The sequence below is a fragment of the Sitophilus oryzae genome, unplaced genomic scaffold, assembly GCF_002938485.1.
Source record: "Sitophilus oryzae breed Bouriz unplaced genomic scaffold, Soryzae_2.0 scaffold_1716_pilon_pilon, whole genome shotgun sequence".
NCBI classification, from domain to species: Eukaryota; Metazoa; Arthropoda; class Insecta; order Coleoptera; family Curculionidae; genus Sitophilus; species Sitophilus oryzae.
In genome coordinates, this window is record NW_022146409.1 from 2,415,911 (window position 1) to 2,423,571 (window position 7,661).

General features: G+C 33.8%; 2 protein-coding genes across 3 annotated transcripts in view; one reads left to right on the forward strand and one right to left on the reverse strand.

The window, feature by feature from the left end:
* LOC115881340 (protein phosphatase 1 regulatory inhibitor subunit 16B) overlaps positions 1-7,131 on the reverse strand; it is a 72,261-nt gene extending 65,130 nt beyond the window's left edge. Inside the window, exon 1 of one of the 2 annotated variants that reach the window (XM_030898784.1) lies at positions 6,823-7,131. The gene's annotated coding sequence lies outside the window, so the exon portion shown is untranslated. Of the gene's footprint in view, positions 1-5,993; positions 6,238-6,822 lie in introns of those variants that run through there. The other variant, XM_030898785.1, reaches the window with a different exon arrangement.
* Positions 7,063-7,661, forward strand: part of LOC115881339 (spermine oxidase-like) — a 102,897-nt gene continuing 102,298 nt past the window's right edge. Inside the window, exon 1 of the mRNA XM_030898782.1 lies at positions 7,063-7,147. The gene's annotated coding sequence lies outside the window, so the exon portion shown is untranslated. The remainder of the gene's footprint in view (positions 7,148-7,661) is intronic.

Below are 7,661 nucleotides of genomic sequence, written 5' to 3' on the forward strand. Positions count from 1 at the left end.
GGTCATTGATTAATCACGATCCTGCTTAAACCGCTTGACGTAAAAAGCTGATTTTTGGAAAACAGATTGACTTTAGGGTGTAGAGGTTCGATAAGAAGGGATTTTTCGAACCTCTAAGGGGGCGAAACGTAAATTCTAAGGGGGTGAAACTATCCTTCAAATATTAAAATATTTTTTATTTAAAAATCGGCGAGTTTTTCGGAAAAACTCTTAAACACGTATATTTTATTTTGTTGTTTTACATATTTTAAGATTTTTTATAAATTTATACAGGGTGTTTCATAAAATATGACCATTGAGTAATTACGATTCTGCTTAAACTGCTTGACGTTTAAAGCTGATTTTTGGCAAACACATTGACTGTGGGGTGTAGAGGTTCGATAAGGAGGGGTTTCTCGAATCTCAAATTCCAAGAGGGTAAAAACGCCCCTCAAATATTACAATATTTGTTATTTAAAAAACGGTTAGTCTTTCGGGAAAACGCTTGGACAAGCATAATTTATTTGGTTTTTTTACATATTTTAAAATTTTTTAAAAAATGATACAGGGTGTTCCACAAAGTTGGGTAATTTCTTAACCACGATTCTGCTTAAACTGCTTGACATTAAAAGCTTATTTTTGGCAAACGGTACACGCTAGTATATTTATAAAAATGATACTATTCTCTATTCTAAACAAAAAAAATGAAATTTCCTTTCTATACATAATTGGTACCCTAATTTATACAATTATGGACAGTAATAAAATTGTTCTGTGCACTGTTCCAGTGCGAACTTTTCAGATCTATTGTGGTTTGTAGTACGCTTTTGCAACGTGGCAGAAGGTTTCTGGGCCTATGGAGCTATTAAATATAATTTGTATGCCTATAATTCTCGAAATTAACTATAAAATAGATAAGATTAGTCAATCAAATTGTATATTTTGCTTAACACCCAGATTTGTATGTCATCAGATTCGAAGACATTCTTTAACACCGTCATTATTGTGGTTGTCCCAGCTGTATACCTTAATGTCAAATAATTTCATCATTATTAAATAATTATTCAAATTTTGCCGATACCGCTTAATACATACCTATAACGCAAAAGAAATTATAAAACTTAAGTTTTATAAGAAAAAAAAAAGATAATTAATTCTAGCTAAATAAAAATTCCTAAATATAACGTTATATGCATATTAGGTATATTACAGGAACATAAAATACAGACATATACAGGATGTAAATAAATAAATGTAAAAATATTGGTTAGTTATTCAACAGTTTTCAACAAAACTGTACAATGGGCTATGTCACCTCAAATGCAACGAATAAATAATAACTCCTAATGAACGAGTACAAAAAAATCATGGATAACATAAATCTACCAATCCACGAAGATATTAAAGAAGCAAATCCTAATAGACTGCGCTCCACACGACCACCTACCAAAACGGCAAAGCTGACAATCAAGATGATGTTTGGTTTAAATCACGATTAAAATCTTGATATACTCTGACAGCTTGGGCACTTAAAGAAGCATCACCATTCATGCAATCAGTGAGATCGAAAACTGTGATGGATTACCGAGAAGCACTGTCCTGGCTGCGTCAAGGTAAACAGGAAAAGGTCCTGGCCGCGTCAGGGCCACTCTGTGCTGGGTGCCAAGCCACGGCAATGTGGTGGGCAACCAGGGAGCAACCAGGCAACCATCTTTAAGCAATAAACGGTATTCCATCGCATATCACTTGGAAGTAGTAGTTCTAGTCATTTCCGGTGAAACGGGAACTGACCAAAAACAATTGAATACGTCAATCAATCCTGATTTATATCATATCTGACACTTGCTTGGGATCATCCTCCACAAGTGGCACACAAGCTACCACCTTCTTCAGCAAGGGTCGGCAGCCTACCTCTAGACCCAATAAGCGACACAAGCTACCGTTTCGTCTACCCGGCCTGGGTCAACCAGGCGGGCTAGACGATCCTCTGAGAGTCGGTCTTAGCGGAGCAGAAGCACGGAGATACTTCCAATTGCTCCACGAAGGACTTGCTCCAGGGAAAGCAAAAGCGAAAACACTCCTGCGAAAAGGGGAGAGTAAAGAAACCAAGAAACAACCTAATTCATCTCCATCAAAGGGCAAGAGAGGGAGCGAGAACCTCTCACCTCTTCTCCGGCAGGGAGAACAACCAAACCGGCAGGGAGAGAAAAAAGCCAGGATGGAAAGCCGTCCAACACCGGGAGGCAAGCAGGGACCTATCTATCACCAGCTTTGCCGCTATTGCTGGACAAGTGAAAATGGCGGTGCTGCCAAAGGATTTCCCAGAGGTTGCTCTGACTACCGACCAGCAAAAACTCTAGAAGAGGCTATACTGGACAAAGTAGTGGCGATCGGATCGCAACACAACGATCTACCAAATGTGAAATCTCTATCTCTATAAATATCTATCTACATAAATTGTGTATCTCAAGAATCGGCGAATTGGTTGGTGGAAATCGCACCTAAGCTTAAAAATTGGCAAGGGCCGGAACTGGTTGCAGTGAAGGGAGAAAACATCCCTAAAGGGGCGGCCATCACGGTCTTTCTTCCGAGGAGCAAGGGGAAAGACACCACCTACCTGCCGAGCCTTATGCAGGGTCAGAACTTCAATGTAAGGACATCGAGTTGGCAATTCATCAACTCGAGGGAGGAGGGTCATGGTCAGGTCCTCACAATAGGAATTGACCTCAAATCCAAGGAGGCAATAAAGAAAGAGGGACATATCCTCTATTATAGATACGGGACAACACCGGTATCAGATCTAAGGAGAGACCAAGTTAAAGAGGTAGAGAAAATGGAGACAGATCCTCCAGTCTCCACCTCACGGGTGCCTCAGCCGGAGGCAAGCTCCTTGACGGTGAAGGGCGGCACGGAGGGCCAAACTCCAACCGTGGAAGGGTGTGGACCTTCGGAGGAAGAACTGTTGTCAGAGGTGGATGGGAAATACCTTGTCCCCTCTACAACAGGGGTATGATGGGTTATAGACTGTGACTCTAGGAAGGGGGGCACAATAGACCTTCAGTCGCATTCTACTTTCTATCATATACTGACGTACGTATGAGAGGCACCACCCTGTATATAAAAATATGTGTTAATTTGACCCAACTACAAAACTATTTTTAGTTTCATAAATTATTTTTTATCACGCAAATACAAAAATACCTCGAAAAATACCTAGTATTTGTATAGCTATTTAGTAAATTAGAAAACCTCTTTAATTAGGTTTTTAGAGTAATGATTGCCACGTAAAAAATAACACTTCTAGGGCATCTGTAATTACACTAACACCAGAATTTATGTAATTTCAGAGAACCAATAATAGATAGGTATAAACAAAGGTATAAATTAAGACGAGCAACCCAACAACAAAAACAGAAAAATATACCGGGTGCGTCTCAAAGTTGCTCAGCCCCTATAACTTTTTTATTTTTTCAGATAAAAAAACGAGATTTGGTATGTTAGTATATGACATAAATTTGGGATTTATTGACGTATTCAATTGTTTTCGGCCACTTCCTGTTTCACCGGAAATTACTACAACTTTGATTTTTAAATGGCACCCTCGGGATTTTTTTACTTTATTTTACACTCTGAATAGAATGACATATCAAATGTCAACTTTTGACATTTTTGCTTAAAACAAAATTGTATTTAAAATTTTTAAATTTCAATCTAGAGTGACATACAGTAGTGGCCAAAATTATAGCAACTTTTAATATTCTTGAACATTTTATTGAAAACTTAAAATTGGCGAGTAGTTTATAATTTATTTTTATTGTATTTCACTCAAATATTTGTTTACTATGTATACAATTTTTTATCATCACACTATCGTCAAATGGAAATACATTTTAAATTTTTTGATGGACAAAAATATAGCAACTATTTTTTGTAAAGATAATATTCAATCAGGTTCAGACATTTTGGCGAAATGAAAACGCAGTAATAAAGTATATTTATCGGTAAAAATGGGTCGTGGTAAAACTGGGTCTCCCGAAGTTAGGGATATTATTATTCGACGATTTTTAAATGGCGAAAAAAAAGTTCGGATTGCCCAAAGTTTGTTATTAAATAAGTCCGTTATATCACGTATTGTGAAAAAATATCAAGAAACAGGATCGCCAAAAAAAACAAAAAATACAGGAAGGCCTAGAAAAACAACAAGAAGAATTGATAAAACTATTTTGCGGATTGCTCAGAAAAATCCATTTATGACTTACACACACAAACTGTCAACGAAATTAGCAATTCTGGCAATGTAAATTTCATTTCAAGGACTGTTAGAAGGAGATTAGTTGATGCTGGATGATTTGGCCGCAGGCTGCCAAAAAAACCACTTCTCTCAAAAAAAAATGTGAAGACCCGATTGGAGTTTGCTAAAAATTACTGTAACTGGACACATCAAAAAAGTAGTTTTTAGCAATGAATCCAAATTCAATCTATTCAGAAGTGATGGAATTGCTTATGTGAGGCACCCTGTAGGAAAAAGGCTGAATATAAAATATATTTCACTTACTGTGAAACATGGGGGCGGTTCCATACAGGTTTGGGGGTGTTTTTCGGGCTACGGCATGGGTCCACTCTTCAGAATAAATGGAATAATGGACCGGTTTCTGTCTAAAGACATTCTACAAAATCAAATGATTCCTTATTTGGAAGAAAAAAAAAATGCCTGTAGATGCTATTTTTCAACAAGATAATGACCCCAAGCACAAATCCAAACTGGTGACAGAGTATTTAAGAGATGAAATAATCGATTTATTACCATGGCCTTCACAGTCTCCAGATCTTAACCCGATTGAAAACATTTGGAACTATGTGGACACAAAAATCCGGGATCAAAACTACAGCAACTTGGATCAACTTTTTGAAGCACTACAGAATGCCTGGAAAGCAATAGATGAACAGTATATAACCAATTTGCTGCAATTTATGCCCAGAAGGTGTGAAGGGGTCATCAGACAGAAAGGATATTATACGAAATATTAATTATTTTCATGTTTTCTATTTATTTCAAAATATTTTCAAATTAATTTGTAAAAGTTGCTATAATTTTGTCCACAAGAATATACACATTATTTTATTATACGTTTTTTAACAATGTCCTTAAAATAGACATCTAGACTTCAACATTTTATTTGGGTGAATAGGAAAATTGATACCTATTACTTTGTAGGCAATTTTATATTCCAATTTTAAAAATTGCTATAATTTTGGCCACTACTGTAGCTGAGTTATTTTCTATTGAATAAAGTAAAACAACCGAGGGTGCTATTTAAAAATCAAAAGTTGCAGTCATTTCCGGTGAAACAGAAAGTGACTAAAAACAATTAAATACGTCTATCAATCCGAATTTATCTCGTTTTTTTATTTGAAAAAATAAAAAAGTTATAGGGGTGAGCCACTTTTGAGACGCACCCGGTATTTAACATGGCAGTCTAATTTTATAGTTAATAAAATGAAGGTAAATGATAATAAACTATAAGCACTTCAGATTCTAGATATAAAATACAATGAATATTATTGTGATGTGATCAGCGCTTAAATAAAATTCATGATAAAATACAGGTAGCTACATTATAATAGGTACTCAATTGGTAGTCAACGATATACCGAGACCGAGACGTGCACTTATACATTACCTAAATTACACTTTTTTATTATAATTATAATAGGCACCCAGTAGGTAGGTATTTAGGTATGTTGACTTTTTAAGGTACCCAAGCTCAAGCGCTCTATTCAGGTACCTACTTAAGCTACCGTAAATCCGGCTTTTTAAAATGTTTTAAGGTCCGTTGTTTGTACTAAAAACATCCCAGCCTCTATGTGGGAAATATTTCTGTATTATTCTTTAATATTTATATATTTATTTTAAAACTCAAACTACTTAAATGTATTAGGTATCATAAAAAATATTAAATATCTATAAAAATACCGTGAGCACCAATAAAAAGAAACAAAATATTTATATTTACCTTTTGTAATAATCTTGTAGCCCGTGTAATAAAAGATCACGATTCACTGTCAATGATAAAATAAAAACCACATCAACTCAGCTTGCACATCATTGCACTGATTTTTCAATAAAATATGAAAAAATGTTATTTCACAATAAAGACAATTTTGAGAAAATTTAAATTCCAGTTCGCGTTTTGGAGATTAAAACTTTGAACAAAAATAATACCCAACCTACTTAGGTAATTTGTAATTTTTAACTGCTAATTTTCAGATTTACCTATGTATCTTTTTATCTAATCTTATCAACTAGCTAACTTAATTCACGACATTATGTTATGTCAAAAAAAAATGGAAAATAATAACAAATTTGTTGAATTAAATTGGTATAAAATATGTACTTTACATGTATATTTCATTCCCTGGTATAAATCTTTATAAAAATTGTAAAAAAAATAAATAATATGCCATAAAAAAGAAGAAATAAATTGCTGTATGAAAATGATAATAAGATGTATTATTTACACTTATATTTACTAAGATAAGTACCTAAAATAAAGTATTTACTTATCATTTGATTAATTATGAAAAAACATTTCTTATAATGAACTAAAGAATCCAATGCGGTAATTGATTAACACTTGCATATTTAATATATTAAACAAACAAACAAAGAGATAATACTTGTATAAAGTAGTTAAATGATTGAATAAACAAAGAACTGTGGTAACTGAAGACTTGGAGGAACTTAAATAATTAACTAGCACTTCTTGTAATATAGGTATTACAATAAATAATAAAATAATAGAGTACACATGGAAGTTCAATAATAAATTCGTAATTCTTTACCTGTGTAAACAAACAGGAGGATAATCTCTTTCTTGATCTCTATGATAAAACACTAATATCACAGCTTCTTCGGAAGTAATACATGAATGGTCTAAGCACTGAATCTAAGAGTAAAACACGTCGAGAAAACCATAATGCAATTTTTCGTTTCTTTTAAAATGCACTTTTGACATTACTGACACATATTTTTACATATTTTTCTTTTTCTTTACGTTACTCTTTACAGATGACCACCACTTTCACGCTGCAACAAAAACTGCAAGAAGTGACAAAAACGGTATGCGGTTGTCAAACAAATATTTCCGCCTCAGCTGTGTTGCAAGTGGTAAGTGGTAGGCAGCACAATATACACTTTAAGCGTATATCTGGTTGCCAAAAATTATTACCTTCATTAATTTTAGTTATTTAGAGTTATTTATTATAAGGCAAAATACAAAAAAAATAGCCACAATTAAAAGTATTAATTAATGTAATATTTCAATACTTTCAATACTATATTATATATTACCGGTATACCTGAAATGGCAGAAATCTTAACATGTAATGTACAGGGTGACCCAGGCTGCTGAAAAAAAATTATATTCAGGTTTCTTTAAATCACTCAGTAAATATAGATTTTAAAATATAACGTTGGATAAATGATTGATTTATGAAACAAAATACAAAGGGCGTTGATATGCTATTTGATATCCGAGATAAAAATAAATATAGTTTTCAATTGACTCTGTATAATTAAGTATATCAAAGCAATTTAGCCTATTCTAGACTTACTTACCTAGTTTAGAAAACCTTATCTAAATACCGTATGATTGACAAAAACGGTGTCCAGTTGGCTTGGA